At 38.2% G+C, this 26,909-nt stretch overlaps 1 long non-coding RNA gene across 1 annotated transcript; it reads right to left on the bottom strand.

Moving 5' to 3' along the window:
• Positions 1-451: 451 nt before the first annotated feature.
• LOC126268076 (uncharacterized) lies at positions 452-26,875 on the bottom strand. Its single transcript, XR_007549076.1, has 3 exons — positions 26,734-26,875; positions 1,617-1,790; positions 452-1,438 (listed from the first exon to the last, which is right to left on the bottom strand). It is a non-coding gene; the product is annotated as an uncharacterized LOC126268076 (long non-coding RNA).
• Between the last annotated feature and the right edge of the window lie 34 nt (positions 26,876-26,909).

The following is a 26,909-nucleotide window of genomic DNA, read 5'->3' on the forward strand; positions in this document are numbered from 1 at the left end:
ATTTCTTTTAAAGAGTTATCTACATGAAGCTTGAACATGCACACCACATATTATCCTAACAGTACATTTTTGTGCAAAGAATACTTCGTGTCTATGTGTGAATGCTAAGTCCCACCTGATTTGACTTCCATAACATTGGTCTCCACTGTGAGGTCACTGACACTCTGCTGTTATCCTGACAGGACAGTCTATCAAGGAGGCCCAGCCACCACACGATGGGCTGATGGCCGACTGGGACCACCCAAGCCATCGAACCACAGTGCTTGCCAGTGTCAGATTCACTGCTGTAGTGAATCTGACACTGGCAAGTTAAGACACAAACATTAAGTTCCTCTGAAACAATATTGTAATATGCACAATTAAATGTCTTAATCAGATCACTCTATGAAGTTCATCGAGAAACACAGATACTTAATACATACAGGGTGTACGTAAAGTCCAGAAACACTTTCAATTATTTATTGCACAAGAACTAAACATTGTACAGATGCCATACATATTGCATTTTGAAGAGATACTCACAAAGTTTTTTTTTTTTACAAACATTCGATATGCGAACCATGAGTGAGGACCCGGCAGACATCAATATGATAATTCTTGCCATACCTGTCCCAGCATGGCATTGTCGACTGTGACAGTTGCTTCCTGTATTCTCTTCTGAAGCTCTTCTACATCACATAGTAGAGGCGGTAAATACACCAGATTTTTGTGTACCCACAGAAAAAAGTCACATGAGTGAGATCTGGTGATTGGGGAAGGCCATTTCATGAAACAGCTGCCCCCTTCTGTAGCACAGCCAATCCATCGATGCGGCACCTCCATGTTCAGGTACCCACGAACTTCACGATGAAAATGTGGTGGAGCCTCATCCTGCTGAATAATGAATGGAGAGTCCGTTTGCATTTGAGGCATCAGCCATTCCTGCAACATATCCAAGGTGAACTCCAACACACAGAAAGCTTGATCCACACCTTAACTCGCTCTATTGACTATTCTTATGCTAATTGTAACTCTCCAACATGACAGTGCTAAATTACACAATTACAATATTCACATGTTAATATCAAAATACGAAATTCTTCTTGCACAGGCTTCTCACTGAGTGGACACACTGTAGTTGGAAAAGTAATATTAACACCCTGTAGAAATGGCTCACATGAATGAGGTTTTCTTCACGTACTATACCCATAGGGTCACCTACCTATTGAAATTCTTGAATAAAAATTTCAGTATTATGATTATCTACAATAAAGGACAGTGCCCACGTATACATATTAGCACAGATGTTATTCCACTCCATTCCCAAACTCTGTGGCACTGATACAACAACCATGGTGATGTTACATAGGGAATTCGGTCATGGGTTCAACAAAGATGAACTCGTTAGTTCTTCATTTGTGACACATTTTGTCTATATTGAAAGGCATCTTCAGACAATCTACGAAAATTACAAAACCCAGTACAAATATAATGGCCAGGAAAAAAAATGTAAAACAACAAATTCATATAGAAATTCTTTAACTCTATAACTTAAGAGTTACAGGTCCAAATTTCGTCTCGGGGATGGGGAGGGCAGCGGGGAGGGGTGGGGGTGGGGCATATATTTTTTCACTCACTTTGGAAATTGGGTGCTCAGAATTTTATTTGTAAGGCCGTCCTCGATACACAACACCTTTCTTCTAGTCTCTCCTACTGCAGTCTGTTGAGCATTCCTGTGGCCCTCTCACACTGACTAAATAAACCTGTGATGAACGGTAGCCTCCTTTGAATCTTGCTTGTTAATCCAATTTCTGAAAGGCACAAAACTAATTGGTCAAACAAGAATTTTTATTGAACTAAATGGAAAAAACCAGAATTAGTTACTAACTATGGTGTGCACACATTTTGTGCAACAAGTAAATATTCAGATCTAGTTTATGACACGTTCGATATGCCTCCCATCATTGGCGATGATGTGGTGCAGACAAATAGCGAAATTCTGCATGACCTGCTGATGTGTCAGAATGTCGAGTCTGTTGATGACTTCCTGAATGGCAGTTTTCAGCTCAGCACTGGTTTTGAGGTTATTTGCTGTGCACCTTGTCTTTAATATAGCCCCACAAAAAGGAATAGCATGTATTCAGATCTGGAGAATATGGCAGCTAATGGAGGACAATGCCAGTGGCCTCCGGGTACCCCAGAGCCAGAATGCAGTCACCAAAGTGCTCCTCCAGGACATCAAACACTCTCCTGCTTTGACGGGGATGAGCAATGTCTTGCACGAAGCACATCTTGTCAAAATCGGGGTCACTTTGGATAATGAGGATGAAATCATCTTCCAAAATCTTCACATACCATTTAGTAGTCACCGTGCCATCAAGGAATATCACAGCAATTATTCTGTGACTGGACATTGCACACTACACAGTCACCCGCTGAGGCTGAAGAGACTTCTCAATCGTGAAATGATGAATTCCCAGTCACCCAAATGTGACAATTTTGCTTACTGATGAACTCATCCAAATGAAACCACACAATAGGCATACTAAGTCCCATCACACCCTGCACCCAACTGTGCAGTTCAAACGTCCTAACACAAGCCATTCAGAAGTTATGATGATTTTATTTCATATAGTTCAATAAATGTCACCCTGTATAAGCAACCTCTTTTATGAACAATTTAAACTTGTCTTCTAATAAATCTGAGCCTAATATCTGTCTTGCACACAGATACATTCATGTTGTTCCAATTTAATTGTTCCAGACAGTTCACCTAAAACACTTGGAAGCTGTGGCAGATATATCTTTTGTCTATTTGTGTAAACTTCATTACATTTACTAATGTTTACAGCCTTCCATCAATCTTCGCAAGCAAAATGATCATCTGTAAGTATATCTGCATTTCGTGGTAAGTTTCTAAGAATGTCACCTCCCTATGCAGGATTGTGTCATGTGTGAACACCACCATAGGGTTGCAGACATTACTTGACCATCTGTGTTCAATCTATTGGTTCCATCAGTATAAATTCATTGTCCAGTGCAACTTTTGACACCATGATGCATGAGGCTGGTCATTGCCAATAGTTTACAGAAATTACTATTCTGTTGGTTGACTTTACCCTCATAAATGAGCATCACCAGTGTAAAGGCAGAATTTGCTCTCATCATTAAAGCCAACTCTTTTTCTCCTCTCCCTGCTGTGTTTTTACTATAACATAGGTATTCTACTTGGTAAGGATGTAAAAGGCAACCTGAAAAGTGACATCCTTGTTCTTAGATAATATCGTAAAAATCTTTCCTGGTGATCTTATCTGACACCCAGAGTGAATTTTTGGTTTGGTGTGCTGCTTGCGTCTAGAACGAAAAGGTGTGTGCACCTTCCTTGGATCATCAGCACCTTCAAAGAAACACATGTTCCACCTCAAATCCAACATGCTAGACAATTTTTCAAAATGGCAAGCTGGCCTCCCACAGAGTATGACCCCCCCCCCCCCTCTCTCTCTCTCTCTCTCTCTCTCTCTCTCTCTCTCTCTCTCAATTTCAAGAAAACCTACCGGATATTCAACTCTGCATGTCAAAATTTACAACAATGGTGATAAATGCAAGGCAGTAGCAAAGGCTAGAAACCAAGAAAAAATCTTTAAAAAAGATGAGTTTACATTTTTATGAGACTTGGAAAGTGACAAATCTGGTAACATATGTTGGTTTATTTCAGTAGTGCCACATGGAATTGTACTCTGACATAACTCATTTTTAAAAAGGGAAGTCTTAATTGCACAAAAGTATGAAATAAAAATAATATATTGTGTCCACCCTCAATCATCATACAGTTGACAAAGGAGTTAGGTGCTTCAACTACAGTATCACAGTAAACATACAGTTACGAAGTTTGCTGTACATAATACATTTGAGTTCAGAAGAATACTTATATCCACAATTACAACAGAAGACGAAAGAAATTACCTTTAATATTCCCAATTAAAATGACTTTAGCTCAGAAATACCAGTTAGGTTAAAATTCTGACTAGTTCCACATCATATGAACATGTCAAGTAAAGTGATACATGGAACACGTAACTGACATGAACTGACCTGTTGGTATCTACCTTTCTTACTAACCCAGTACAATGCTTGAAACAACAGACCACTACTACAACAATTGAAATACAATCTGTATATTCTCAGCATTTTCTTGCTCAGTAAGAAGTTGCTCTTACATCTATAACTGCAACTCTGAATCACTAACTTCACTGTCCTTTATCAGTATCCAATACAAAAATGGTATTTCAGTGTCACATTCGTAAGGTATTAATTTTTCCATTTTCCAACACTGTATATGGTTTATGGCCACTATAAAACTAACCTATCAGTTTTCTGGAATGGAAGTACCCACAAACTATGCGCTTGAATCTTAAAAGCAGTTTGGTAGCCAATAACTCTGAACAACATTAACTGACTGTTTGGTTTGATATCACAACAGACGAAACTGTGACTAGAGATCATGACAGAACTTTTAAAAATTGATGGTGTGGCAGCAATTTAGTCACACTGTTTTTAAATTTCAATCATTTCTTTTAAAGTATGCTAATAATTTGTATTAAGAATGCACATTTCACTCTGTTGTGTCATAGACACTGTAGTGAAACTTCCAGAAACATCTAAAGATTTGTTGGAATAGGGCTAACACTAGACTCTTTCCCTCACCGACAATGTTAGCTAAGCATATCTCATGAACCAGTTCAATACTTCTCTCTGCCTCAGTTATCTCCTACTTTTCAAACCCTATGGAGATCTTTGACAAAATAATTTAATTGTATAGATGAAAAATCTACTCAGCAAGCAGTGGCAGAACACACACATAAAAGAAGGTTATAATTAGGCAAGCTTTCAGAGCCAGTGACTCCTCCTTCAGACAGAAGGGTTGAAGAAGGAAGAAGGGTGAAGGAAGAGGACTGGAGAGATCTGCGAAAAGGGGCAGAATTTGGGAAAGTTGCACAGAACCACGGGTCAAGGAAGACTTACCGTACGGGATGAGAAGGAAAGAAAGACTGATTGCTGTGGACTGCATCAGATGAGATTTTAAAACCTGTGAGCTTAAAGGTCAAAGACAGGCTAATATGCAAGACAGAGACTAATGCTTAAACATCATGTATGAGTTAATTGCAAGACTTAATGAGAGTGAAGAGCTAAGTGCATTGTACGTAACAGAGGTGGGAGGGGGCAGTGAAACATAGACAAGTTAGACAATGAAAGATGTAGCAAACTAAAATAAAGTGAGAAAAAGAGTACTTTACTGTGAAGAGACACTGAGACAGAAGAGATTAATGAAAATTGAGGCCAGGTGGGTGGCAAGAACCAAGGAAATGTTGCAAAGCTAGTTCCCACCTGTGGTGAAACAGGCACTGAGTTCATGACTGTCATGTCATAGAGTATGCTCTATGCCTATGATCATTCATCCTAATTAATAATTTGGTGATAGTCATGCCACCGTAAAACACCAAACAGTGTTTCCACAACAGCTCATGTATGATGTTTCATTCCACAGGTGGCTCTCCCTTTGACTGTATATGTTTTCCCAGTCCAGGTCTGGGTAGGAGGGTGCAATGGGCAAGTTTGGCAGTGGGGTCAGTCACAGGGGTTGGGGCCATAGGGTAGGGAGATGGGTGCAGAAGGAGCATAAAAAGATATTGCGGAGACTGGGACGGTGACAGAAAGCTATTCTAGGTGTGGTGGGCAAAATATGACAGAAGCTGCACCAGGATTGGGTGTGATGACCTGGGAAATCTGCTTTTGAACTATGCTGGTGGGGTAATTACATCCAGAGAAGGCTGAGGAGAAAATGGTGGTGTATTGCTGTAATGAATCTGTATCTGAACAATTATGTTTGTTCGAGTCTTGGTCCGGCACACAGTTTTAATCTTCCAGGAAGTTTCGAATATGTTTGTCTCAAATGCCAAGGCTGTATGTGGGTAAACATTTGGCATGGAAAGGATGGCAACTGTCAAAATTATAAGTACTGTTGTTTGTTAGTAGGTTTAATGTGGACACAAGTGTGTAGCCGGCCTTCGGTAAGGATGAGATCAACATCAAGGAAAGTGGCACGGGATTCAAAATAGGATCATGTAAAATTTAATTGGGAGAAGGTATTCAGAGATTCCAGGAATTTCAACAGGTCAGCCTCACCACGAGTCCATATGGTAAAGATGACATCAGTGTGTCTAAACCAAACCATGGGCTGAAGACTTATGCAGATCTTGTTGCACACATATTTCGCTTGGCTAACACACTTGGGAGAAAGGATATGGCAGACAATTGATAACTAACAGATTAAGAATTGTCTTCAGAAAGAATATGTCCCTGAGGAGTGAAATGTGTGCTGTACCTAAAGTTCTTGTTTGACCTTCTAGTACACCAAAATATGCAACAGAATCTCTGTAGTATCCCAGAACTACAAAAGAAGTACTGATAGATTGAAGCTTAGAATTGGGCAGTGAGCTATATCAGGATGACCAGTTGGTAATTTTCCCATAAAAGGCCATGGCCCAAGTTGTGTACTACACTTTTAAATATGAATTATTTCAAGTTTGTATGAAGGAAAACAATTCAGCTGGATTTAGTATTCTAGGCAGAAACTGGTAAGCACAAACATCTGTGTGCATCCAGGTAATATGAATCATGTTTCCCATAAAATTCAAGATCAATAATTGACAATATAATGTAAATGGATAGATAAAAAATATCTACACACCAAGCAGTGATAGGAGAACAATCATATAATAAAACGTTTTATGTATGTATGTAGACAGGGTCAGTGGCTCCTTCATCTGGCAGCAGGGTTGAAGCAGAAGGAAGAGGGGTGAAAGAGGAGGACTAGGGAAGCTTAGGAAAAGGGATAGAGTTCAGAAAAGTCACCCAGAACTCTGGGGTCATGGAAGACTTACTGAATGGGACCTACATCTGCATCTGCATCTGCATCTACATCTACATGTATACTCTGCAAATAACATTCAAGTGCCTGGCAGAGGGTTCACAGAACAACCTTCATCATTCTCTATTATTCCAATCTCGTATAGTGTGTGGAAAGAATGAACACCTATATCTTTCCGTATGAGCTCTGCTTTCCCTTATTTTATCGTGGTGATCATTCCTCCCTATGTAGGTTGGTGTCAACAAAATATTTTCGCATTTGGAGGAGAAAGTTGGTGATTGGAATTTTGTGAGAAGATTCTGTAGCAACAAAAAATGCCTTTCTTTTAATGATTTCCAGCCCAAATCCTGTATCATTTCTGTGACACTCTCTCCCATATTTCACCATAATACAAAACATGCTGCCTTTCTTTGAACTTTTTCGATGTACTCCATCAGTCCTATCTGGTAAGGATCCCGCACCACGCAGCAATATTCTAAAAGAGGAAGGACAAGCGTAGTGAAGGCAGTCTCCTTAGTAGGTCTGTTACATTTTCTAAGTGTCCTGCCAATAAAATGCAGTGTTTGGTTAGCATTCCCCATAACATTTTATATGTGATGAGAAGGAAAGCCTGATAATTGGGGACTGAACTGAATGAGATTTTTAAAACTGAGAGCTTAAAGGTGGATTTTTATGCAGATGTTACCTGGACAGCATTTCCACAACCTTGCTATCAACAGGATGTTAAACTGTGGCAATTATGGGCAAGTATTCCAGTATCTGCTACAAAAGTTATATTAAATGCAGATGAATTTGACTGACAGTAGTGGGAAAACAGAAGTTCTGGGATTACACATACCCTGTGCTATTTTTATTTTGAAAATAGCACAGAAATTCCCAGTAATTACAGTAGCAAAGACATAGTGAGTATTGTTTGCTCATTCCACAATCAAGTGTATTGTGACCCAATGTACTGCCTATAAAAACACCACAGGATGAACGACTAGCACTTATTTTGAAGGCAGTTTCTTATAAATAGATACCAAAATGCACTGTCTGTCAGATTTAATTTTCCTGGACATAACTTCCTATGACTATGTATGTTTTGGATAGTAGGCCAAAGGCAACTGATGAGATGATCTTGGTAGATGGTTTCTCATTTGTATTGTGAAAATTTTTTACATGCAATGCATATAACTTCAACACTAAATTGTTTCATCTCTCCAGTTCATGTACAGTTTACAGTGATCAATTGTGAGTTATTTGTTTTATAACACATATGTCTGTTTACCACTTACATTATTTATATACTATTGAGGACTTCCCATTACTATAAGTGAAGATGTTTCTAGGCTAGTTCAATGTTTATTTATATTTATTCATGCTGTAGTTTGTTTAATCAATACTTTGCTCAAATTTGTTTATGTTTCTAATTCAAACAATGAAACTTCTCATCTTATAAAGTCAATTATGCATGACCATGTTTTGAATTTAGAGAGTAAATGTGTTTTACTCATACAACAGGAGGCAGGTGCTACACAGGGCCTGTTTAGAACACCACATACCATTAGTAAATAAAAATTACTTCACTGCTGAGAAAAGGCCCAGGATTGGCTACACATCAGTAAATATTAATATGAGAAAAGCTTTATTTGGCTTTAACTTGAAATCTGTTGCAATTCTGTATTGAAACATTGCAGTGGCTTTAAAGTGCTGTTCAAAAACTATAGAGTTTGTGGATGACACAGGTATGCAACTCGAAGGTCCAAACTATACATTGCCACATGCAGCTCACATGATAATTGGACAGGAAAACAACAGGTTCACATCAAATGGTTTAAGTCCTAATTTCACTAATTTTATACAGTTTCGAACAACCAAAAATGACCTGTTAATGCCTCTATATGGTGAGAAACAATCTATCTTTTTTTCAGTATTATTGTTATTCCATCCTTAGTGTTTCACTGTTAACAGCAAAAGTATATATAAATGGTCATACATTAAAAGAAACAATGAGTGTGAAATTATACAGGATCCACCTAAATAACAAGTTAAAATGAAGTAGACATGCAAACTGCTCAAAAATTATTTTGCACAAACCACACGACATGCATAGTCTGTGTTTTTTTTTCCATTTCGTGTTTTTAATAAAAGAAAGACTGGAAACCTCTTGTTCAACACTCTCTTGACCACAGGAAATTGCTAAGGACAGGTACCTGTATTGTAGTCCAATTTTGAATGGCACAATGCAGCTTTTGTACATTGTAAGTCTTGCAATGTTCCTCAAAGGGTCAGTTCATGCTTTGACTGTGTGCCGATTGTCACTTTATGCTAAGAATGGTTGTCAGTAGGGGAGCTGACTGCCGATTTTTGGCATACACTGCAGAAATGTCATTAGAGTATTTCATCAATATTGTGAGACATAAAAAATTGAAGATCTGCTTCGTAGTCAACACCATCAGCTGATCACTACTATCTGCAAATTATCAATCACAGGTACCTCAAACAGAATGCAAAGATATGCCTACTGTTTCTTGGATGCAACTTGAAATGTTTCATCAACCCACTCAATATTCAACCACTTCCAAACTGTCAATATCACATTTACATCTCAATTATAGACTAAAATACAAACCCCACTAGCACCATGATGTGCACAGTATGTGGGCAAGGAAACACTTGGAGTGGAATCTGAATCATTGGCATGGAGTTAACTTCACAGATGAGTGCAGTGTTTGTCTGGTGCCTACCAATCAACAGAAAAAGGTGTGGAGGTGTCCAGGTAACATTGCACATCTCAGGCATGCAGCCCCATGGATTCAGCAGGGACATGGATCAGTCATGTTTTGAGACAGTACTCTGCATAAAAAAATGTTGCTTCTCATTGTTACCGAGGATAATTTAAAGGCCGTGCAGCAAAGGCTGTGCAGTTCGTAACTTCCCCTATGTGACCACTTACCCCATTGAAGCCAGGAAAGAAACAAAAGGAATTGCCTGGAGTATCTGCTGATAATAATGCAATTGGGTGTGCTTGGGACCAGTTGAAACTTGTAATGCATCACCCCGGGAACCCTCTTCATTGTCTAGACGATCTCAGGTGGGCTATCACCAAAGAGGAAGGCAGACTTAAAGAAGCAATTCCAGGAATTCAACAAACAAGCTTATCCACACAAAGATATATTGTAGGAAATAAGAAAATACAGGAAACAATAATTTTATCCTCTCAACTCATCCCAATTTTCAACCTCTCTCAGAATTGTATCAATTACTTCCAGAGCAAACTAATGAAAACAGATGTAAACGTTGTAGAGAAACAATAATTGTTAACTATATCAGTTGTGAACTGTGTAATACAACAAGTGGTCACAGTGTTCAAAGCAGATATGACAGAAGTAGTACCATATGCTGGCCGAAGGTAGACCAACTAAATCCAGCATCTCCACAAGTGAAAATATAGCACTAGAAGAACTGTGAGGAGATAACAACATTGTTCTTCTACCTATCGATAATGATTATGTCATAATCTTACATACTTATGACTACATTCTCCAACTCTTAGATGGCCCTTTATACAGACATTGAATAGTGAACCTGGGTGTCAATAAGAAAAGAAGACACCAACACTGCTCAATGCTTCAGGCTTACCACGAAAGGCCATCAACAGCTTTCAAGCATCTCCACGAGCTCCAACAGCGAAGGGTCCTGCTCTGCCCAAATATGGGCAATGTGGGTGAAGCAACTTACCAGCTTATGAGTTTCCTCGAGACATTGCTAAGCCCATGTATGCGAAAGTGCTACCATCTCATATGTAACTCACAAGGAGATTTTTTTTTACATTTATGTTATATGAAATTCAGAACACAAACACCGACCTGTCAACACAGTTATATGCAACTTACAAAAATGTTAGAGAAGACTGACTTTGAAGTTTTCTGAGCATTTGTAATGTCCTAAAGTTCATTTTTTCAACGCACAATCTGGCTCTGTGGTACAATGCTCAGGTGCCATGTGGGCAGCCTTAGTTTTATTCCCAATCATGCTAAATTTTAAAACAAAGCTGCTTGTTCTACAAGCATTTCCTTTAAGAGTAAAATACTCCCTTTGTGATGATGCCATGGGAAAGTAGGACTAGTCTGCTGTGGGACAGGTATAATATGAGTTGGGCAAATGCTAATCAAAGACATGAAGGTGCACTATTAGCATTACTGTAAAATTCTTCATAGTGACATCAAAAATTTCAAAACCCTACACTACACACAAAAAATTTGGCGTTGCAGTGAATAAACTTGTGAAGTAAATGATATAAAACTCCCTGACTGCAACAGCATTTCAACAAATGATGAAATTAAATTAATTCTTTTTAATGATAAGAGAAAACAGAGGGAGGAAATACAAAATTCAATCATCGATTGCTGACCTATTGCATCTACTTAGGCAGGCATTGTATACACCTACACAAAACATGTGTTCAGTCAAATTAACTGTTGAAGACATAGCAAATCATTAGATTACATCACTGGAAATGAGATACTCTTGTGGTGATTACTAATCTCTAGCAGTAATGAGACAGCATCCAACCAGCCCCCCACCTGCACATGCCCCCGAGTTAATGAGTCACGATTAAATTTCCTGAATGACTGAAGTATGCAGAAGGAACGCCCATTTCTAAAAGGGAAGAAAAGCAATTAATCTCAGAGTTCTCTCCCTCCTTTGAATGTTTTCAAACAAATACAGTTCTGGCAGAACTAAACAAGAAGAATTTCCATGTTTGAATTTTCTGTGATTTTCCAAGGTCTTTGTATAGCTCACTAAATTCTAATAGGGAAATTAAACTGGTATGGGATTAAAGGCACATACCTCACATGGAAGTTGTCATATCTTAAGAATAGAAAACAGAGCATTAACAAGTGACACCATAGAAACAAGACTAAGTTTGTTGCGGAGAAACATTAAAGCTCACACATTTAATTCTTGGACCTTTCCTGTTGCTGACTTACATAAATGATTTGCCTGGAACATTGAAAGACCCTTAAAAAATTGAGATTTTTGCTGATAACAACAAAATATTGGTAAAGGACCAAAACAAATTTGCACAAGACACAGTGAGGAGACTATCGGATCAGGCTTATGACTTGTTCACAGCAATCAGCCTGATCTTTAATCTTACAAAGGCTTGTTTCATGCAGTTCCAAACAAATAAAAATTACCTATAGGTACCTACTGGTGATGCTACACTTATGTTATTCCATAAGTTATCATTTTACTCCTAAATTATTTACATTCTGCAAGAATTTTCCATGCTATAAGTACCAGAAATAGAAATCAGTGAGCACACAATGGATGAGGCTCCAAGAGTGAAGTTCCTGGGCAGCCAGGTGAATAATAAACTGATGTGGCACCAGCACAGTTCTGCCTGCTTTGAACTTTGAAATCTTTCTGTCATTGCCTGCAAATGGAATCAGTAGCAAACTTAAGCTCAAACAGAAGGAACAGAACTTCTGGTCAGGAGAATGCAGGATTATAAATACAAAGTTACGTACAGGTAATGTAGGAGAAGGCTTAATAACGAATAAGACTATAGGAATGCAGGTTAAGTTACTATGAACAGCATAGTGTACATATTATTGTAGCCAAGACAGATACTAAACTGACACTCATTACAGTAGTGCAAGTTTATGTCACAAATAGCTCCACAGAGATTCAATAAATGTATGAGGAGTTAAAAGAAATTACTGAGGCAGTTAAGGGAGATGAAAATTTAATAGTGATGGGAGACTGGAATTTGACAGTAGGTAAAGTAAAGGAAGGAAAAACAGTAGACAAGTATGGGCTGGGGGAGAGGAATGAAAGAAGAAGCCATCTGGTATAATTCTGCACACAGCATGATTTAATCATCGCTAACACTTGACGCTGGAAGGTTTCAGATTGGTTATGTAATGGCAAGACTGATTTTGGAACCAGATTTTAAATTGCAAGACATTTCCTGAGACAGATTAGACTCTGCCCACAATTTATTGGTTATGAACTGCAGTTAAAACTGAAGGAACAGCAAAAAGGCAGGAAATTAAAGAGATGGAACCCTGACAAGCTGAAAGAGCCAGAGGTTGTTGAGAGGTTCAGAGTAAACTTTATTCAACAATTAACAAGAGCAGGGAAAAGGCATACAATAGAAGATGAATGTGTAGCTTTGAGAGATGAAGTAGTGAAGACAGCATAGGATCAAGCGGGTAAAAAGACAAGGCCTAATAGAAATCCTTGGGTAACACAGGAAATGTTGAAACTGATTAGTAAAAGGAGAAAAAAATTTAAAAAATGCAGTAAATGAAGCAGGTGGGAGAGACTATGTATGTCTAAATAATGAGACTGGCAGGAAGTGCAAAATAACAAAGCAGGAATGGCTAGAGGACACATGTAAGGCTTTAGAACCATGTATCATTAGGGGAAAGATAGATACCACCAACAGGAAAATTAAATAGGCCTTTGGAGAAAAGAGAAGTGGTAGTGTGAATATCATGAGCTCAGATGGAAAACCCGTCCTAAGTACAGAAGGAAAAGCTGGAAGGAGGAAGGCATATATAGATTAGATTAGATTAGATTTACTTTCATTCCAATTGATCCGTAGTGAGGAGGTCCTCCAGTATGTGGAACATGTCAGAAGAACAACAATACATGACAAATATTTACAACTAAAACAAATAAGCTAATGTACCATTCCACAGGTCCCAAGTGGAATGATCGTCATTTTGTAATGAAAGAGTCATTTTACAAATACTAATGCACTGAATTTAAAATAAAAAAGTTATTTATTTATTTACAAGGTAATAAACATGTAATACAACTACTATAATACTTATTTACAATGAACACATTATTGCACTGAAATTGTGCAGAAGTTATATTGTACTTATATACAGATCAGTTGGTTTTACTGAGAAATTCATCAATGGAGTAAAAGGAGTTGGCCACCAATAAATCTTTTAGGCTTCTCTTAAACTGAATTTCATTGGTTGTTAAGCTTTTTACGGCTGCTGGCAAGTTATTGAAAATGTGTGTTCCTGAATAATGCACACCTTTTTGTACAAGACTAAGTGACTTTAAACCCTTGTGGAGATTATTCTTATTTCTAGTATTGATTCCATGAATTGAGCTGTTGGTTTGAAAAAAGTTATATATTTTTAATGACAAATTTCATTAAAAAATAAATATATTGGGAAGCAGTAGTTAGTACCCCTAGTTCCCTAAACAGGCTTCTGCAGGATGTTCTTGAGTTCACACCACATATAACTCTTACTGCACGTTTTTGTACCCGGAAAACTTTAGCTTGGTTTGATGAATTACCCCAAAAAATAATCCCATATGACATTATGGAATGAAAGTAAGCATAGTACGCCAGCTTTTTCATTTTTATCCCCCCATGTCTGACAAAATTCGCATTGCAAACAGAGATTTGTTAAGACACTTCAGCAGTTCCGTGGTGTGCTCCTCCCAGTTGAATTTATTAGATTAGATTAGATTAGATTAATACTTGTTCCATAGATCATGAATACGACACTTCGTAATGATGTGGAACGTGTCAGGTTAATAAAAGATGTCTGTACAAGAAATTACATTACACAAAATATTGCATGACACTAATGATTAAGTTTTTTTTTAATTAGTTTATATCTAAAAATTCAGCCAATGAGTAGAAGGAGTTGTCATCTAGAAATTCTTTTAATTTATTTTTAAATGTTAGTTGGCTATCTGTCAGGCTTTTCATGCTGTTTGGTAGGTGCCCAAAGACTTTTGTGGCAGCATAATTTACCCCTTTCTGTGCCAAAGTCAGATTTAACCCTGCATAGTGAAGATCATCCTTTCTCCTGGTGTTATAGGTATGCACACTGCTATTACTTTTGAATTGGGTTGGATTATTATCAACAAATTTCATAAGGGAATATATATACTGTGAGGATCCCTAGATCCTTAAATAGATGTCTGCAGGATGACCGTGGGTGGGCTCCAGCAATTATTCTGATTACACGTTTTTGTGCAATGAATACTTTTCTACTCAACGAAGAATTACCCCAGAATATGATGCCACACGAAAGCAGTGAATGAAAGTAGGCATAGTAAGCTAATTTACTGAGACTCTTATCACCAAAATTTGCAATAACCCTAATAGCATACGTAGCTGAACTCCGACGTTTCAGCAGACCATCAATGTGTTGCTTCCAGTTTAACCTCTCATCAATGGACACACCTAAAAATTTTGAAAATTCTACCTTAGCTACAGACTTCTGTTCAAATTCTATATTTATTACTGGAGTTGTGCCATTTACTGTACGGAACTGTATATACTGTGTTTTATCAAAATTTAAAGAGAGTCCGTTTGCTGAGAACCACTTAATAATTTTGTGAAAAACATCATTTACAATTACATCACTTAGTTCTTGGTTTTTGGATGTTATTACTATACTTGTATCATCAGCAAAAAGAACTAACTTTGCATCTTCATCAATGTGGAATGGTAAGTCATTAATGTATATCAAGAACAGTAAAGGACCTAAGACCGAACCCTGTGGGACCCTGTGCTTGATAGCACCCCAGTTTGAGGAATCAGCTGTTGTTTTAACATTACACGAACCACTTATTTCAACTTTCTGCATTCTTCCAGTTAAGTATGAATTAAACCATTTGTGCACTGCCCCACTCAAACCATAATGATTTAGCTTATCTAAAAGAATTCCATGATTTACACAATCAAAGGCCTTTGAGAGATCACAAAAAATACCAATGGGTGATGTCCGGTTATTCAGAGCATTTAATATTTGATCAGTGAAAGCATATATAGCATTTTCTGTTGAAAAGCCTTTCTGAAAACCAAACTGACATTTTGTTAGTACTTTATTTTTACAAATATGGGAGGCTACTCTTGAATACATTACTTTCTCAAAAATTTTTTATAGAGCTGTCAGAAGAGAGATTGGGCGGTAGTTGTTGACATCCGACGTATCCCCCTTTTTATGCAATGGTTTTACAATGGCATATTTCAGTCTATCAGGGAAAACACCCTGCTCCAAAGAGCTATTACATACGTGGCTGAGAATCCTACTTATCTGTGGGGAACAAGCTTTAAGTACTTTGCTGGAAATGCCATCAATTCCGTAAGAGCTTTTACTTTTCAGTGAGTTTATTATTTTACTGATTTCAGAGGGAGAGGTTGGTGGAATTACAGTTGTTTCAAACTGCGCAGGTATGGCCTCTTCTAGTGAAGATCTAGATCCTATTTTCTCCACAACATTTAAAAAATGATGATTCAAAATATTTTCAATTTCTTATTGTTTGTTAGTGCACTTGTCATTCAGTTTTATTGCACTAAAGTCTTCCTGTGCTCTTGGTTGCCCTGTTTCCCTTTCAATAATATTCCAAATTGCTTTAATTTTATTATCAGAGTTACTGATCTCAGACATGATACACATGCTTCTGGACTTTTTAATAACTTTTCTTAGTACCGCACAATAGTTTTTATAATATTGAACAATTTCGGGGTCAGTACTCCCTCTTGCTGTTAGATACAGTTCTCTTTTGCGGTTGCAAGATATTCTTATTCCTTTAGTTAGCCAAGGTTTCTTATATGATTTCTTGGAATTATGTTTAACTATTTTCTTGGGAAAACAATTTTCAAATACCCTTAAAAATGTATTGTGAAATAAGTTATATTTCAAGTTTGCATCGGGTTCCTTATACACTTCATCCCAGTCTAGCTGCTGTAGGCTTTCCCTAAAGTTTGCAATATTTATATTGTTAATTGAACGCACTGCTCTGAAAGTCTGATTTATTATACTGCATGGAGCTATGTCATGTACTGTAACAAGCTGTGCACTATGATCTGAAAGACCATTCTCAACAGGATAAGCATTTATGTCCTTAAACTTATCTTGGTCTATAAAAAAGTTATCTATCAATGTACTGCTGTTCTTTGTTATCCGAGTAGGAAAATCAATGACGGAGCTCAAATTGAAAGAACTGAGTAATACTAAAAGGTCATTCTTCCTATTACACTCTTTCAGGGAATCAACATTGAAATCCCCACAAATGATAATTTGCTTCCCCCTGTCTGACAGATAGCACAACAAAGCATCCAAGTTTTCTAGAAATAGCTGGAAATTCCCTGAGGGGGACCTATACACTGTTACAATTATGAAAGTGCCATCATTTAGTTTAAGTTCAGTGGCACATGCTTCCATATGTTGCTCTACACAAAATTTTTTAGTTTCTAAATTTTTTGCACTGTGGAAGCTTTTGACATATATGGCAACTCCTCCCCTCATCATATTATCTCTACTTACATGTGCAGCTAATTTGTACCCATTGATGCTAACCTTTTGCATATCAGTGACAATGTGATGCTCAGACAGGCATAGTATATCTATTACATTCTTGGTTTCTATATCTTCTAAACAAAGCAGAAGCTAATCAATTTTATTCTTCAATCCCCCAATATTTTGATGAAATATACTAACAGTGTTTTTCACTTTACTTTTGTGAGTATCCTGAACTTTTTTAACATCTTTAGTACTTTTATTCTTCAATCCCCCAATATTTTGTTGAAATATACTTACATTATTTTTCACTTTACTTTTGTGAGTATCTTGAACTTTTTTAACATCTTTAGTACTTGCCTGGCTGAGTTTCCCACTGGACACTGATCTTACACTAAAAAAGAGTTTCCACCATGAGATGTAGTTCCTCCCCCCTTTAAATTTCCTGCTATCAGCCCAGACAGTTTACCCTTCCCTTTCCTGTTGAGGTGTAGGCCATGTCTAGTATAGTCCCACCTACAGAGTGAATCAACAGGAACCACACCAATAAGTGACCCTGCAGCAGATCCAAGTAGCCGTTCCAACTCCAAATTAACTCTCCTGACAGAAGAGGTCAAATGAGGTCGGTCGTGGCGCTCCAGAACCGACACAAACCCAACACTGGTATGATTCGATGCCGATGCAATCTTTGCCAGGTCACACTTTATGCTGTACCCCGGATCTCTGTCAATACTGTTGCCCGGCCCACCCACAATAACCACGGTGTCTTCCTTAGTAAAACCTTTACATAGTGAACCTAAATCCTCTGTAACCTGCCCAAGTTCAGCACTAGGTTTGAAAAAACTTGTGACCTGGTAATCCAACCCTAATTCATCCTGCAGAAGTTGGCCCACACCCCTAGCATGCGAACTACCTAGCAACAAGACTTTCTTTCTCTTTGCAGACTTCCCTACATTCTTAATCAATTTGCTGCTGAAAGCTTGTTGAGCCCTGTCTACATCTACTTCTGTGAGAGGCTCATCAGTTTCTGACTGAGGCAACAGGTCAAACCTATTTTGTACATTAATAACAAAGCTGTCAGAAGAATTTCTTGGCCTGTTCCTCATGCCTGTTGCCACTTCCCACCCCTGTTTACCCTTCTCCCCCCTTAACCTGCCCAGTTCTCGCCTAGCCTCATCTAACTCAGCCTGAAGGGCAGCAATTTTTCCCTCCTGTTCTACAATCTTCCTATCTCTACTGCATAGCCTACAGAACCACTGATGAGTCTCGCTCATTTTCCCAATTCCCACGCCACTACAGTCGCCCCAATGAAAAAAGTTACTACATCCATCACACCAGACCCCGGAGCTAACGATCCTACGGCACGTCAAGCACTTTACACTCATGGTACAAATCTATTTTAGTGACAGAAAGACAATTAAGTTACCGGAAAACAATGAAAATACGTGTACGAAAAATTAGGCCTACTCGCGACTATGTAAACAGTGGTTCAGAAGTTTTTTACTGGAAATTACTTAAGAGATGACGATACTCTACAGATATAAAGGGGTAGCAAACGTATTTAGCACACTAAACTATCAGTAAATGCACTTAAGATTGCGGTATGAAGTTTAATCTGAAAACTCAAAAGTTCGGCCTGGCCGCGATATGTAAACAAAACGAACTTTACGTGATTACTGTGAAAATACGCGAGTAAGACAAAAACCTTTAATGGTACGCTTGCAGAGCACTATAATTAACGTAATAAATTAGTTTAAAGCGTTAAAAAACAGTTTATTACTACTTAAATTACTTATCTTGTACAAGAGCAGTGACTCAGACGTCCGTGTAGCAGGCGCAGGGCTACCAATAAGAGCTGTAATCCCAAGAATTTAACACTGTCCACTTCTTCTATCTTCTTGTCATCATATGTTAGACATATACTCGTGGGACACCCCTTACAAGTTCTGAACTGCATGTAGTGTGTTTTTTCAAAGTTTAGTGACAAAGAATTGGCTAGGAACCAGCGATTAATGTCCACAAATATGTTATTTTCTGATCTTTTTAAGACTACACTTGATTTGCTATTTATTGCAATGTTTGTATCATCGGCAAACAAAACGAACTTGGCATCTGGTAATGTTACTGATGAAAGGCCCTATACAAGGGAAGTGAACCTGAGGGCAGTATTATAAAAAGGGAAGAGGACTTAGATGAATAGGAGATGGGATATATGATACTGTGAGAATAATTTAACAGAGCACTAAAAGATCTGAGACAATACAAGGCCCCCTGGAATTGACAACATTCTATCAGAACTACTCATAGCCTTCGGAGTACCACCCATGACAAACTCTTCCATCTGCTATGCAAGATGTAGGAGATGGTCTAAATACCCTCAGACCTCAAGAAGAATATAATACTTTCAGTGCCAAGGAAAAGAGGTGCTGACAAGTGTAAATATTACTGAACTATCAGTTTAATAAGCCACGATTGCAAAATATTAACACAAATTCTTGGGAGAACAATAGAAAAGCTGGTAGCAGCTCACCTCAGGAAGTATCAGCTCGATTTTGGACAAACGTAGGAACACGTGAGGCAATACTGACCCTACGACTTTCCTTAGAAGATAGTTTAAGGAAAGGCACACCAACGTTTATAGCATTTGTAGACTTAGGGAAAGCTTTAGGTAATGTTAACTGGAATACTCTCTGAAATCCTGAAGGTAACAGGAGTAAAATACAGGGAGCAAAAGGATAGCAACAACTTGTACAGAAAACAGAAGACAGTTATATGAGTCAACAGGCATGAAAGGGAAGCAGTGGTTGAGAAGGAGTGAGACAGGGTTATAGCCTATCCCCATATTATTCAATCTGTGCTCTGAGCAAGCAGTACAAGAAACCAAAGAAAAATTTGAAGTAGGCATTAAAATTCAGGGACTATAAATAAAAACTTTGAGGTTTGCCCATGACATTGTAATTCTGTCAGAGACAGCGAAGGACTTGCAAAAGCAACTGAATGAAATGGACAGTGTCTTAAAGGAGGATAGATGAACATCAACAAAAGCAAAACAAGGATAATGGAAAGTAGTCAAATTAAAACACGTGATGCTGAGGAAATAAGACTAGGAAATGAGACGCTTAAAGTAGTAGATGAACTCTGCTGTTTGGGCAACCAAATAACTGATTATGGGCAGATATAAAATGTAGGTTGGCTATCGCAACAAAAGCATGTCTGAAGAAGAGAAATTTCTTAACATCAAATATAGAATTAAGTGTTGGGAAGTCTTTTGTGAAGGTATTTGGATGAAGTGTAGCCAGATATGGAAACAAAAAAATGGACAATAAACAGTTAAGACACAAAGAGAATAGAAGCTTTTGAAATTTGGTGTTACAAAGGATGCTAAAGTTTAGATGGACAGAATGTATAATTAATTAAAAGGCACTGAACAGAAGTGGGGAGAAAAAAATTATGACACAATCAGACTATAAGAAGAGATCGGTTAATGGGACACATCCTGAGAGATCAAGTTATCACTGATGGAGAGATCCAGTTATAAAACAGCAAACATGAATTATACTTTCCTGATGAAGTTGCCTCATACTTTTCTTGGTTATAATTTGCCCTACAATAATGTGCATGTTCAAGTAAGAATTTTGTGAGCAGTACACAGGTACTATTAAGTAAAATGCTAACAACTGACAATATTATAAAAAGGAAAACTGCTAGTCACCATATAGCAGAGGTGCTAAGTTGCATATACGCACAACAAAAGCTTTATGATGAATATATGTTACTGAACAAGAGCCTTTCTTCCTGGATTTTTAAGTTATCTTTGTACCCCCCCCCCCCCCCCCCCAACAACCCTATTTACAACTTCCAACACCCCAGCCCCTTCATTGACACACAAATGTTTGTTGTTCTTATCTCTGATTTTTTGTTTGTTTCTCATTTTTAATTTTCTATTGCATACATGAACCATGAACCATGGACCTTGCCGTTGGTGGGGAGGCTTGCGTGCCTCAGAGATACAGATGGCCGTACCGTAGGTGCAACCACAACGGAGGGGTATCTGTTGAGAGGCCAGACAAACGTGTGGTTCCTGAAGAGGGGCAGCAGCCTTTTCAGTAGTTGCAGGGGCAACAGTCTGGATGATTGACTGATCTGGCCTTGCAACATTAACCAAAACGGCCTTGCTGTGCTGGTACTGCGAACGGCTGAAAGCAAGGGGAAACTACAGCCGTAATTTTTCCCGAGGACATGCAGCTTTACTGTATAATTAAATGATGATGGCATCCTCTTGGGTAAAATATTCCGGAGGTAAAATAGTCCCCCATTCGGATCTCCGGGCGGGGACTACTCAGGAGGATGTCGTTATCAGGAGAAAGAAAACTGGCGTTCTACGGATCGGAGCGTGGAATGTCAGATCCCTTAATCGGGCAGGTAAGTTAGAAAATTTAAAAAGGGAAATGGATAGGTTAAAGTTAGATATAGTGGGAATTAGTGAAGTTCGGTGGCAGGAGGAACAAGACTTCTGGTCAGGTGACTACAGGGTTATAAACACAAAATCAAATAGGGGTAATGCAGGAGTAGGTTTAATAATGAATAGGAAAATAGGAATGCGGGTAAGCTACTACAAACAGCATAGTGAACGCATTATTGTGGCCAAGATAGATACGAAGCCCACACCTACTACAGTAGTACAAGTTTATATGCCAACTAGCTCTGCAGATGATGAAGAAATTGAAGAAATGTACGATGAAATAAAAGAAATTATTCAGATAGTGAAGGGAGACGAAAATTTAATAGTAATGGGTGACTGGAATTCGGTAGTAGGAAAAGGGAGAGAAGGAAACATAGTAGGTGAATATGGATTGGGGCTAAGAAATGAAAGAGGAAGGCGCCTAGTAGAATTTTGCACAGAGCACAACTTAATCGTAGCTAACACTTGGTTTAAGAATCATGAAAGAAGGTTGTATACGTGGAAGAACCCTGGAGATACTAAAAGGTATCAGATAGATTATATAATGGTAAGACAGAGATTTAGGAACCAGGTTTTAAGTTGTAAGACATTTCCAGGGGCAGATGTGGACTCTGACCACAATCTATTGGTTATGACCTGTAGATTAAAACTGAAGAAACTGCAAAAATGTGGGAAATTAAGGAGATGGGACCTGGATAAACTGAAAGAACCAGAGGTTGTACAGAGTTTCAGAGAGAGCATAAGGGAACAATTGACAGGAATAGGAGAAAGAAATACAGTAGAAGAAGAATGGGTAGCTCTGAGGGATGTAGTAGTGAAGGCAGCAGAGGATAAAGTAGGTACAAAGACGAGGGCTGCTAGAAATCCTTGGGTAACAGAAGAAATATTGAATTTAATTGATGAAAGGAGAAAATATAAAAACGCAGTAAATGAAGCAGGCAAAAAGGAATACAAACGTCTCAAAAATGAGATTGACAGGAAGTGCAAAATGGCTAAACAGGGATGGCTAGAGGACAAATGTAAGGATGTAGAAGCTTATCTCACTAGGGGTAAGATAGATACTGCCTACAGGAAAATTAAAGAGACGTTTGGAGAGAAGAGAACCACGTGTATGAATATCAAGAGCTCAGATGGCAGCCCAGTTCTAAGCAAAGAAGGGAAGGCAGAAAGGTGGAAGGAGTATATAGAAGGTTTATACAAGGGCGATGTACTTGAGGACAATATTATGGAAATAGAAGAGGATGTAGATGAAGACGAAATGGGAGATACGATACTGCGTGAAGAGTTTGACAGAGCACTGAAAGACCTGAGTCGAAACAAGGCCCCCGGAGTAGACAACATTCCATTAGAACTACTGACGGCCTTGGGAGAGCCAGTCATGACAAAACTCTACCAGCTGGTGAGCAAGATGTATGAGACAGGCGAAATACCCTCAGACTTCAAGAAGAATATAATAATTCCAATCCCAAAGAAAGCAGGTGCTGACAGATGTGAAAATTACCGAACTATCAGTTTAATAAGCCACGGCTGCAAAATACTAACGCGAATTCTTTACAGACGAATGGAAAAACTGGTAGATGCAGACCTCGGGGAGGATCAGTTTGGATTCCGTAGAAATGTTGGAACGCGTGAGGCAATACTGACCTTACGACTTATCTTAGAAGAAAGATTAAGAAAAGGCAAACCTACGTTTCTAGCATTTGTAGACTTAGAGAAAGCTTTTGACAATGTTGACTGGAATACTCTTTTTCAAATTCTAAAGGTGGCAGGGGTAAAATACAGGGAGCGAAAGGCTATTTATAATTTGTACAGAAACCAGATGGCAGTAATAAGAGTCGAGGGGCATGAAAGGGAAGCAGTGGTTGGGAAAGGAGTGAGACAGGGTTGTAGCCTCTCCCCGATGTTATTCAATCTGTATATTGAGCAAGCAGTAAAGGAAACAAAAGAAAAATTTGGAGTAGGTATTAAAATTCATGGAGACGAAGTAAAAACTTTGAGGTTCGCCGATGACATTGTAATTCTGTCAGAGACGGCAAAGGACTTGGAAGAGCAGTTGAACGGAATGGACAGTGTCTTGAAAGGAGGATATAAGATGAACATTAACAAAAGCAAAACGAGGATAATGGAATGTAGTCAAATTAAATCGGGTGATGCTGAGGGAATTAGATTAGGAAATGAGACACTTAAAGTAGTAAAGGAGTTTTGCTATTTGGGGAGCAAAATAACTGATGATGGTCGAAGTAGAGAGGATATAAAAAGTAGACTGGCAATGGCAAGGAAAGCGTTTCTGAAGAAGAGAAATTTGTTAACATCGAATATAGATTTATGTATCAGGAAGTCGTTTCTGAAAGTATTTGTTTGGAGTGTAGCCATGTATGGAAGTGAAACGTGGACGATAACTAGTTTGGACAAGAAGAGAATAGAAGCTTTCGAAATGTGGTGCTACAGAAGAATACTGAAGATAAGGTGGATAGATCACGTAACTAATGAGGAGGTATTGAATAGGATTGGGGAGAAGAGAAGTTTGTGGCACAACTTGACTAGAAGAAGGGATCGGTTGGTAGGACATGTTTTGAGGCATCAAGGGATCACAAATTTAGCATTGGAGGGCAGCATGGAGGGTAAAAATCGTAGAGGGAGACCGAGAGATGAGTACACTAAGCAGATTCAGAAGGATGTAGGTTGCAGTAGGTACTGGGAGATGAAGCAGCTTGCACAGGATAGAGTAGCATGGAGAGCTGCATCAAACCAGTCTCAGGACTGAAGACAACAACAACAACATGATAGGCTACAGAAATTAGTTAGTAAGCAAAGAAAAAACTGAGCATAAAAATTGTCACAACTCACCAAACTTAATGCAAGTAAATATGTTTATACAATAAAGTAATCAAAAATCCAGTTGCAGCAGAAAACTGAAAGGTATAACATGATCTTTTTCATAGATCTTTTGAATGCACCTACATATGATGCAGACAGTACGTATATGGAACAATAATACAGCAACAGTAATGAGTGCTCTGGCAAGCTATACGGTTCCCAAGCAATGGTATTTCATTAGCAATGATGTTTAACATATCTATGTCTACATCAACATCCATACTCTGCAAACCACTGTGAAGTGCATGATGTAGCACACCGCCTGCCTATGGTTTTTGTTTTGTCCACTTTCTCATTCCTCTGGAGCATTTTACAAAAGTTGTCCCAGCATTACCTGGTCTGTACCTGTCACCTTCCAGGTAAACCTAGACTGCAGGTTACACCACAAATCAGTCTGGTACGATAGCCATGATTTATAGAGGAAATGCTATCATACTTTAACCTAATTCAATTTTGCACATTAATAACAGGATCACACATACCACATAAAAATGATGAGAAAGTTCTAACAAAGCAAATGAGTTGTCTTAGCTATAAGCACAGTACACTTTAAATCAGAAGTTCAAACATGTCCTGCCTCATATCCATATTGCATAACTGTGAAAAGTATTAAACAATACAGTGATACTTAATTGTTAACACACATGTAGATAAAGTTCGTATGATGTCCTCATCTTATGGTAATATATACCTTGACTCATTCCACGTTCTTAAAAGTTCTCCTTCCTGATTGGATCTATGAAACATGATGAATGAAGAAGTGAATAAAAAAAAAGCCCTTGGTATTACAAAACGAGTTGTACTTGATTCTATACATATGTTAGTTGTTTTTGTACTGACATAACACAGGAAACCAGATGAGGGATGTAATGAAATGGATGCCATTTTCAAAATTTAAATTTGGGTTTTCTACATAGTATAAATTGGCCATAGAATAAATCAGAAATTTAAACATACTCAGTGTTAACTTTAATAAGTTCAGTGATAAGGCATTTGTTAACTTCTGGAGCTGTGAACTGGCTTGAGATCTCCAACATGCTGCCTTTCCGTAATACTAAGAGACATGTTCTGTACAATGTATGCAAACATTCATGTCCTACTTACCAGCTGCCTATCCCCCCTACTCTTAAATTCTCCAACAGTCCTACTTCAATTAAAAATTAGTAGGGCAGCCATGAACCCACATGATTATATTTCATTAAATGCAGTCCTTTTATTAATCCTGGGCTTCTGACTTTCCATGCATATTATTTTGTAAGTAAAAGAAATCATTTTACTTCTGTTGATGTTTGAAACATGAGATGCAACAATTTAATATTTCACTGTGACAATACATAAAGATAAAGGTATTGGTAGGTACTTTACATTGTGTGCAATAACTTCTGATCTCCTTGCACAGAATAATAGCAGCAGCCTATATCTACAACTGCACTATTTAACAACACTGTGAGACTTATATCACTTTACAATGCTCCACAATAAACTACAAAATTATAGGATTACAGCAGTATGCAAGGACTTGTAAAGAACTAAGCTAAGAACGAATAACAACATTCAGCAGCACTTTGTTTACAAGACTGATTGGAATTTGGATGTGAGGGCTTGATGCTGAATTTTTAATTTAGAATCATTTAATTCGCGGTACGTTGAAATCCAAAGCTGTAGAAATCTACGCTTTGTTTATTGGTAGTCAACGGAAGAAACAAAGGCTACACACTTTCTCTCTCTCTCTCTCTTTTTTTTTTTTTCTTCTTTCTAAGAAGTACTTGTTGACATAAACTCAATACAAATAATGCACAAAAGTCGCCATATTTGTCTATCGGCTAAGTCGGGAGTGTCCAGTCCACCCAGAAGAGGCAATTAGAGTATCGCTTACTTTGCTATTGCCTGCTTAGTTATTACCATCACGTGCGCATTCATTAAATAACATACAGGTCACTGGACAGCGCAATGCAGAAATACGTCACAATATGCCGCTCCAGGCTCTGTTACATTATTTGAGAACGTGAATTGTAATACCCATCCACAAGTGTTCCATCATAATTTGGAGAACTACCGCTAGCCTCCACTCGGGTAATAACAGAAACTATGTTGTCTACTCACAGCGCCAATTAGCGAGGTGCATTATATAATTAAATAAGTTTACAAGTAATTAAGGCTTTATAGGACAGAGAGAACGTAGTGGGGCTTATTTTCCTGGCTTTTACCTTTCATAATCATCACGCTATGTAAAATATCAACAGTATTTGTATACGCTGAAGCTAAATCCCATAACGTCCACGCAAACATTTACTACTGCAGACGACGTTTCGATAAGCAGTGTTCCCAACAACTCACAGGAACTCTGTTCACATGCAGCGCCAATCGCTGCAAGATGAGTGTG

The sequence above is a fragment of the Schistocerca gregaria genome, chromosome 4, assembly GCF_023897955.1.
Source record: "Schistocerca gregaria isolate iqSchGreg1 chromosome 4, iqSchGreg1.2, whole genome shotgun sequence".
NCBI classification, from domain to species: domain Eukaryota; kingdom Metazoa; phylum Arthropoda; class Insecta; order Orthoptera; family Acrididae; genus Schistocerca; species Schistocerca gregaria.